This window comes from Taurulus bubalis (assembly GCF_910589615.1).
Source record: "Taurulus bubalis genome assembly, chromosome: 19".
Lineage (NCBI taxonomy): Eukaryota > Metazoa > Chordata > Actinopteri > Perciformes > Cottidae > Taurulus > Taurulus bubalis.
The window spans coordinates 8,876,846-8,887,313 of NC_136607.1; positions in this window are offsets into that span (position 1 = coordinate 8,876,846).

The following is a 10,468-nucleotide window of genomic DNA, read 5'->3' on the forward strand; positions in this document are numbered from 1 at the left end:
GCTACTTAAATTCAATTAAGATCAAAGTTGTAGGAAACGAAAATAATCCTTGTCTCAATTCGTATAATTTTTTATATTGGTTAACAAGAACCTTGCCCAATGTAACTTTCAACACAGGGAAAAAGTCCTATAATAACCATATTTTTCTGCACACATTACAAATAAAAGCCTGGATACAAAACACAGAAATTAAGTGAAATTGCACCAAAAAAACCCACTAGAAATCCAAACGGTTATTACATGCATGCTTTGGCAAGATATGTTGTTTTGGGGAGACAAAACAAAGTTATTATCTTGTTTTGGCTTTCAGAGGTTATTTTTGGCCACTGAGCAGCTCCACTGGACCAGTTCAGAGGAGAGTATGGTTGCAGGGTAGTGACTGTTGGTGGTTCACTTCCCTAAATGAGATTTTTCCACTGGCCTTCACTACTCAAGTTCTGGGGATTAATAGGTTTGATCCAACGATTTTAAGGTGAAAGTGGACTTTCTCACAGGAAGAAACTAAATAAGAAAAAACTATTGTATTCCAATCAGGGAGTTTCATTTTAAACTTGTTCTCTTTAAATTGTTCTCATGTGGCTTCAGAAATGCATCTTACTAATTTCCTCGCCAGTGGTCACGTACAGTACGTCTCGATGTTCACATCACATCGTGTCGACTGGAGCGCCAATAGTTTGTGGTTCTCAGATGGTTCACTGTATTTTACCCTGACATCACTGAGCAACAAAATAACCACTAAAGGGCTATTAAGTTAATGCTGTTACGCACCGGAACTACCAGAGGTTGTATCACTGTTTTACTTAGAGGGAAGTGGGCCGGTGTTTGTGTTTTGATTTACGAGATCAGTAATAATGAGAACAAGACTGAGTGCTTTGTGCTGTGGTTGGAGGTTTGTTGGTACGTTATTGCCGTCTATGATGACAAGTTCTTAAGGCTGGTTTCTCGTGAGCCATGTCGTGCAGCACTGTCGTATTTCCCCGTGAAGTAGTAATAGAACCATTTTGTTCCTTAACTTTAGTTGTGATGTGAGCACACAGCGTGGCCGCTCTACAGAGACGTGTCCTGGTATCGACAGTGTGTTGTAATCGGACCTGGTCAGGCCGCCTGGCACACGTCGCCACTGAGCTGTGATAAATCCTCAGTGTGCTGGGAGGAGGAAGGGAGGGAGGGGAACCACTGCTGCTCCATGCTGACACGTCGTAAATCAACCTCCGGGGTCACTTGGCCATCTCCTTTGTTGTCTGCATGGGACTCAGAGAATGACAGAGACTGAACCATGACACCTCCACTGCTTCTTATGGGAAACCTATACGGCCTGAATCCATGAGTGCACTTAGAAGTCTATACTTAACCATGTTTTACCATTTACTCATAGAAGGAGGATTTCTGACACCCAGATTATAACAACTGAAAAGTTCTGCTGTTAGCAGGCTTATAAACCCATCCCCTAAAATGTATTCTGGGGAACACATGGATGTCTATACAACATTTTAAATTGTATTTAGTATTCAAAGACTCATTCACTCAAAACAACAAATGTGGAGCTCATGGTGGAGTTAGAGGAAAAGTCAGACGATCACCAGAGTCAGGAGGATGCATCCGCCGGGCACCATAACTGACTCTGAAGTGGTGATGTCAACCAATAGGCTGACATCACCATCAATGCTACTGGTGTCGTTAAAAACATAGAAGGGTGTCTAACAACACTTATTGCCGTTTTAAAGATTCATCCAGATACAAAAAAACTAAAGATTTTGAAGCCGTTTCCCCAAGTTGGAACTCTTTTTCTTTTCCTTCGTCTTCCTACAGTGCTCCCAGCAGCGTGCTCTCTGTGCAGTGTGTACATTGCTGTGGAAGCACTTTGGTAAATTAGAGTGGAGTCATCAGCTTTCACCTCATCAAGGTGAGCTCCTCCTGCTGATGAGGAGGACTCTCATCCCACTCAAGAAACCACGGATAATTATGGCATTTATCAAGTCACTCTCCTGTCACACTGAATTCCCTTGATGGAGCTCTCTCCTCGTTGACATTAGTCCCCTCAGACACACGACGCATGTCGTCTGCGGGTCGTCTCTGCCTTGCTGTGTGGGGAAATGATGTTTCTGATTGTTGCAGATAGCTCCTCACTCAGCAACGTCAAGAACTGAAAGAACGAATGAATGAAACCGCTCCAATTGTTGCTCCATTCCGCCATGAATCTGGGATAAACCGATTTTCCTCAAAGTGTAATTGAGTTAGTTTTTTTGTCGTTCTCAGGAGTGTTTTTCTGGTAGTTTGACCAATCATCCCACACACACAGCAACCTCCAGGGGCTCAACGGCGAACAGAAGCACAGTTATTGATTGTATCAGTCAATAAGAGCTAGTTTCCTCCCCAACTATTATACTAATGCACTTTGGGTGAATGTCCCGGCTAGCCTTGCAGGCCAGGTTATAAAGTGCACCAGAGCTCCTAAATTATTCACAACGCCCCTCCACCAGCTCAGGGCCTCCATTAGAGACAGCGGGGTAAGAGGGGGGTGGAGGGGTGACGATGATGTCACCCGGCCCCATGGAGCCAGTCAAGGGCACCTGGGACTGAATGATGGAGTCATCTGTGGAGAGGAGGACCACAGCTCTGCCGGAAGAGTCTCTCTGAGCAGACGAGTGCTCTGCCTCTGCAGGTCACTTCACCGACACGGCTCATGAGGGAACGCCGTCTTCTGAATACAAGCTTATGTAACCACGGCTCATAATGGAGAGACATTTTTGACAAGAAAGAGAAGCCCTGATTCAATACTATATACCCGAGCTGTAAAGGTACAGATGGTTCATAGATTCAGAAACTCTACTGGAGGGAAGAATTCTTCCTCTGAAAGACATTCCCTCATTTGGAGTTTGGATGACAGGCGTGGGGAGTGCTATTATGTCGTCCCCATAGGTATTCAACCACCTAAAGGACCCCGACAAGCGCCTTGAGGTTGACTACTACTTCCTACATGACGCAAGTATTTTTAGATGAGCAGGCACAAGGGCAGAACCAAGAACCAGTATGGAGGGAAAATATCAGAAAATTATATCAGAAATAAATACGGCGTTGAAAATAGGCTTAGAAAAAGACATTTTCAGGCACACGTGCAGAGCCCTGGGATTACATGAAAAGTGTCACTAACCTGGAATCGCCCCTCGAACCCAATGGTGTTTGGTTTGCACCAGGGGGCCAAATGATGAAATGAACGACCTCAAGGCCCCACTGAACCTCCTAATTGACCACCAGAGCAACCAGGACCTGTTGAACGCCTCAATGACCACTACAACTGTTGAACCATTCCTTTGAAGGCTGATCCCTTGTTCCCCTCCACAGCAACCACCACTCATTACATGACCAAGTGTAACAGAATTGGCTCTGTAGGATGGAAACATCTCTCACACCTCTTATTATATGTTAGGAAACATAAAAAACAAGAAAGGAAAAGTGTTTTGCTGGATGGATCGCTGACAGAGATTACACACCATCCTCCCCACAGCTGGTGGTTTTCATCAGTCTGATACTGACAGACTGCCAGGAGAGAAATTGTATGGAAATTCTGATTGAAGTGATCCTGTGAAATGCAACCGCTACTTATGTGTCGCTCTGGCTGACAGGATTCTGAGTGAAAACAGTGTGAGAGATTTGAGAGAGGGTAAAGTGGAGGAAAGCCTGATTGAAGGGAGTCAACTGACTGTTCTTTTGTGGTACACAAGCAGCAAATACAGCCATTATCTAACCTCACCAGGAGGACGACTGCTTATTGACCTTTTCCGACGAGTTGTATTGACGAGTTACCGCTTTGAAACAACCCCCATGTATACCACTTGACTAGAAACATATTCCCACTGCACTGCTTCTTGTGACATTATGAACCCAGGGAACCCTTGTGAGAGGCTGTGGAAATAAAAGAAAGGTTATTTGACTTGGACAATCTTGTCAAAATACAGGCCATGCCCCGCCGCTGATCAAAATTTAAAAGCACATGAAACAAGCCGTGCATGCTTCTAGCGTAGTGTGAGGTATTTCCGCTCTATGGCCGGTCTGCTTCTGTCTCATTTCTGGGAAGTTCAGTGCGTAGAATGCCCAGAAAAAACATTCAAACACAGAGGAAAAGCAACACAGTCCAGAAAAGAAAGCAACCCTGTTGCCAAGAGGTCATCTTTCTTTCCTTCTTTCTCTATCTCTCTGTCGACATGTCTCTCGCCCTCTGGGCAAAAGGCTTTATGAAGCCGGGAAAGGTCTTCCAATCACTGGCACAAGCTGACATCTGGTGTGTCTTTGTTCTGATGTCTGTGGGGTATTCAAGCAAGGATGAAGGATGGACGTGCTTGAAAATCCGTCAATCAGACACAAAAAATGGCATAATGACACACACACACACACACACACACACACACACACACACACACACACACACAAGCAACACGCTGTTGCGACCGGTAACAAAGAAGTAACGCAGTGTAGCCGATGTAATAGCTGAGCTCCCCCATTCAAAGATTTGTTTGTAAATGTACTGAACACCTCCACACTGAACCTGAGAGGCAGGACTGAGCCTTGCATGGCGATGGAGGGGCCACTGGCGTGTGAATGAGGGACAGTATGAAGCCCTTTGTCCTGGTAGAAAAGAGCTACATGGCCTTTGTTGATTAACAGCTTGTCAGGCTCAAACATGTTGAGCTCTCACACTGATAATTCAAACTGACTAAGAGGAATTCAATTAACGCCGGACATCGGAGAGCGCCCTTTGGCGCCAGATGTCATGTAACTGGTTGGCCAAACTATCGGGCTGATCGTATTATGAAACAAAGGATTGAGATGGACCCAATTACATTTCAGTATCAGGTTTCAGTCGCATAGAGACAGTCATTATCAATGCATGTAATGCAATAAATCTAGAGATTAAGTACGCTGCTTACGGCTTGAGACAGATGGTAGAGCAGATGTTCACCTAAAATAAAATGGACACCATCGGATCCAATACATCTTTAAAAAAAAAAAGTTCTATGAATAAAGTATAATTCATAGTAAAACATAAGTGCCACTTTATGCCTTCTATCTCTATGTCTATATAAAACTCAGTTTTTATACGATCTATAATATTGTCTAAATATATTCTGTTTTTTTTTAAGAAATAAAGGAGGATAGATAAATTGATTGTATTGATATGTACTAATATGTGCATGGTGTTTATAAAAATTGAACAAATCTACCAGTCTATCAGTCTGTGCATTCACCCTCTATGGAAGGAGAACGTGTATGTCATCAACAGGGATCATAAGCTGCCGTAGAGGCAGAAAACACAACAATGACCACAGTTTTCCACTGTGACCTGCCGCATCTGTCAAGGGTTAACTATGTTTGGGCTGAGATAAGGCACCGGTTGCCTTATCGCAAAATCTTTAAACTTGATGGTGCTCGTAATTATATTCAGGAAAAAAAGACCAGCAAGAGCATCTAGCTTTAAAATAACCCCCAACTGCGAGGCTTTTAATGTGAAGCACATGCAGGAAGTGTTCACTTTGGGAAAGGAGAATCTGACAGACAGAATCAGTGGTGTGGATATGCGTTGGTGCAGCAACCAAAGCAAGCACCTGTTCTCAGACGGGATTCTCATGTTACCCTGTGTCTGCTAGATGTGTCATAATGCAATAGTTTGCCATATCCGTGTCAGTTTTAAAGACCCAATATAATGTTCAAGAACATGGTTTAATGTACCATCCAAAAATGATTTCTCAAGTAAGTACTTCACACGATCTTTACCTTCTGCACCCTTGTTGTGAAAGATGACACGATGCATCTTCATAAGTGTGTGTGATCAAGATTACTAGTTCAACTGGAGGAAGAGATATGAATGCTACAGGATATGTTTCTAGCAAATCCATGCTCCAGTATGAGATGTAGTAAGCCAGACTTAATGTCTCAGGGACATAATATAGTGCAGTTGCAATTTGGTGAAACATAGCACTGATTTTTTATCTTGACAGCCCAGACAGAATAATCACTTGGTCAAATAATGGGTTCCAGATGTTTTTTTCTTTCTCCAAGACACCCTATTGAGGCTGAAAGCCATTTGTTGTAAACTGTGCAAAACGAGCACTGTTGAACAAACAGAAATGTGCACGAACCGTACACAGATGACTCCTTCCCTGCTATAATTAGCCTTCATGTGTTCACCTCCTTTCACTGTGTCAGCTGTTTCAACCATTTCAAACAATTGCAGGCCTATGCTGCCACAGCTTGAGTCTCTGTGTCCAAAACATCAGTCCTGTAAAAGCTTCCCCGCTCTCCTCTGTAATGGTAAAATAACACCAAATCAGCTTTGTGCATCAGAGTCACATCAGGAGCTGAGCAAGATCCAAAAGATGTTTTAAACATGTTCTATTTTCCCATCATTCCTTCTTATATCAGCTGGAAATATGTTAAGTTACCAAAGCAGGTGTTGAGCCACCAGCCCTAACTTTGGAGGGGATTTATATATTTGTACAATTGTTTTTTGTGTATATGGGGGTTTCTTTTTTTTTTCTTTATATATGTTCTCATTTTTTTCATTTGATTTCTACAGGGACCCTAAAGTCCCAAGTCATGATTTATTGAGTATGAATTAGTTTTTTACTAAGATTACGCCTTGTGAGCACAATATCAACCAAATAATTTGTATTTACAAGATTAAAAAAATCAAGACTTTAAGGGCTCTGTAACTTTCAAAATTAAACAAAACGCAACAGGTTGTCACAAAAATGAAAGAACCCCGTGCATAATATGTCCATGTGGCTTCAAACTCAACCCTGAGCCTTTAGTCTGGACCATAGACTGCATACTAGAAGGTCTGGACTAGTATTTGTGAGATAAACCTCACAGTAAAGTCGCCAGAAAGACAGTTGACAACCTCCATTTACTCAGCGCCTTGTTATTGAAAGCCACGGACAATGTTCTGTGTTTCGTCAAGCTAACACTCTGGTTAAGTGGCTTTGGGTGCCACAGTAGGCTACTGTTGATTATGTGCTAATTTGTCTTTTGTAATCCAAAGTATATAGGTTACCTTGCTGTTACCATGCTTGCAATTAATCATGACTTTCTCACATTTCATAACACGTGAAATCTTGATCCTTTTGTTTTAGGTCTTTGACTTTAGCTCTGAAGCATTGATCATCACAGGCACATCTATAAGATATTGTTTATCCTGTATGTCCGTAGTGTTACATCATGTATTGAAAATGGACTCTACATTCACAGCATGTCTCTGCGATCCCTGATTCTAATCTTCTGTGCATTTGTTCCTCAAAAATGCTGACATTTGAATTATTTCTTGTGAATCCCCACTCAAGGAAGCTCATTAAACTTCCATTCACTGAGTTCAACTGTCCTTCTTAAGAGTCTTAAGAGTCTTATCGTCCTAAATGGAATAATTCCGAGGGAAAGGGGACTCAGTAGTGTGAAGCATGAAGCAGACAGACAAGCTGTGCTTTTCAGCCTTTTAAGCCGAAGACAGTTTCAATGGATAGCTAACCTTTCTCCTGCTGGTCCTCAGCTATTAATAGTGCTATTCTTCCAGAAGAAACGACAGGCAAGGAAAGCAAGCCTTACAATGCCTCCCCTGCATAAGATACTGCGAGAACTTTAATCCCTCAATTAACTGGAGCAATGTTGAGCCAAGAGTAGTATTACGTGTAATTGAAGAGACATTACACAAATGAATTACCTTGATAAAGGCTTTTGCTGCAGTTATGTAATAATTCAAGGTTTAATGTAAAGTTGGCATACACACATTTGATCAGTTTACCTGTAGTTGTTGGTATGGAGACCTTAATTAAAAAATTAAAGAAAGAAAGAAAAGACCAAAAACCAGGGGTAAACAGTTTTTTTAAAACAAATATTAAGTTGGCCATGCTAACACAACAGTAAAAATAAAAGCATTACAGAAGAAACACAGTGAATTGTGAGTTTTCTGTTTATCTTGATAGTATTTTTTGGTGACGCAGATTATTGTAGTTGATGCTGTTCGCTTAGTAAGAGGCAAACCTCTGCTCGGCTTTGCAATTGCTGAAAACCCTATGTCACATATGTATTTGGTGCCATTTAGTGACAAGTAAACAAGGCCGGTAAAGTCATTTTGGCTTATGGATGTGGAGTTCTGCAGCTTTGGTATTATCGTAGCAGCAGTATTATATTTAATTCTGTAAAAAGAAACATAGCATCTGCCTCTACTGATTGAGAAGGAGGAACAAACAGAAAGACCATTGAAAATATAAACCCAATTCACAGCAATAATCACATTTTTCAAGAGCCATTATTACACCCCACTTTATTATAGTGAAGCATACCAAGAATCATGCTTATCAGGGCTAGTGTTTTATTTGTCGCTCAATGATTGACAAATGACTGTTTCTTTGGAAACAGTGAATTATACTATACTATAATATGACAAAAGCTCTTGAGAATTTTTCTCAAGGTAGTCTTTCAGATTTCTCAGACTGATAACTTATGGTAAGTTAAATTAAAAACCACATATAATTACCAACTAAGTAAATTAAACAGTTGCACAGCCTCTCGTTTAACTGTTTCCACATGTTGCGCTCCATAGTTATCGGTAAAGTGAAACACCTTCCCATAAAACATTTAACTGGATTGCGTACTATTATGGGTATACTATTATTATTAAGTAAATGCCAAAAAACTCTCCTTGTAATTTGTCATAATTTTAAAGGGAAAGTATTTGCATTTAATGCCAAAGACTTGACACAATAAGGCAAACAGTTGTCGAGCACTGATGTCAAACAGGAAAATACACACTGCGATAGGAATTTATATCTGTTGGAAATACTGCAGTTTATGTAGCATCATTCCACTTACTCTACATTTGTTTATCTTCCCGGCAATATGACTCATTAATTACCCTTTGAGATTCATCAGTGTTAGTAAAGTCTACTAAAACCATTTGTCCACAATAAAACAATGCTCAGCCACACTAGCAGCTCTGTGAGGCTTTAATGGACGTTCACCCTGCTGTTTATGGTCCTCAGCAGTGTTGCTGATTGGTATGCTAACATACTGACAGTGTTAGCATGCTGATGATGAACTGGTAACATCCCATGATAACATTTGTTAACACACAAAGCATAGCTGAGGCTGATAATCAGATATGTTGACCTGTTAATGGTGCTAAAAGAAAACCCTTACAAGTCTCTGGGGACCAAGAATGTCTGGACAACTATTTGATGACAAAAAATGAGGAATACTAGGAAGTAGGATTCATCCTCTGGGGACCTTGAAGTTTGTACAAAATGTGATGACAATCCGGGGAATAGCTGTGGAGATATTACCACCTGGAGAAACCTCGAGCGACACACCACTAGCATGGCTACGACTCCAACACAAACAGATGTTGGTGTCACACAGGAAGGGAACGAGAAGGGTACAATCATGTTTCACCACATTTTCTTGTCAACTTCCTTGTTAGAGGTCAAAATACAACAGGTTATCAAACCCTTATTGCTCAATAAGCAATATTGCATTTGGCAAGGCAGAAGCCACAGCAGCTATAATGTGCCAAACAATGTGTAATTGATGTTTATTGGACATCAGGAAGCTTCCTGATTGATTGAAAGGTCGCTTCCTATCAATCCCTGCCTCTGCTTAACGAGAGGCCGGACACATCTGCGGAATTTAGAAAATCTTCTGTTCTGTTCTGCCTCTGGTCTGCAGGCGAGAAGTCCCCAGCCTACGTAAGAAAGTCGTCATTTACCAGTATGCAGGATCTGATGCAACAAACTCGTATTTGAACAAAACTCTCTGTAATTTTATCGGAATTGCTGAAAGTGGGCCAGTCATAGGTGTTATCAAGGTGACTCCTCCCATCACAGATGTTTTTTGGTAAACCAGACCTACAATGCATCCAGAAGAAGCCTGTTACTGCAGGAACACATTAAGGAGCATCTTGAATGCACCCAGCTTTTGTGCATTGTGAAATTTCCCCTCTTTCTTCCATTCTCCAGTGTCTAGTTTTGAGTCTTAAAGAAGTAGTTCAACGTTTTGGCTTTCTTGTCAGTGTTAGATGAGGAGATCGATTCCCACTTTCATGTCTGTGTTAAGTAGCTGAAGCCTGGAGGTGATTTGCCTCAGAGGGAGACAGCTAACCAACCAGTACCTTTAAAAGCTTACTAACTAGCACATTGTATCTAATCCATACACACACGGAAAAGTAGCAGAGGCAATTCTGTTACATGCTATAACTATCTAACCAGTTCTTCACATATGAACAGATCTGAAAACGTAGAACTGGTAACCCTCATAATCTCAGTTTTTAGTGTAAGAGATAAGTAGACAGATACCAAACATGCACAAGACATAAGGCAGAATTCAGTAGTTTATTGATCAGATCTGCAATAATTTAAATATAGATACATAGATTTTGGGATTATGTTGCAACTCAGTGTGAGGCAGGAAAGGATGTGGTGGTCGT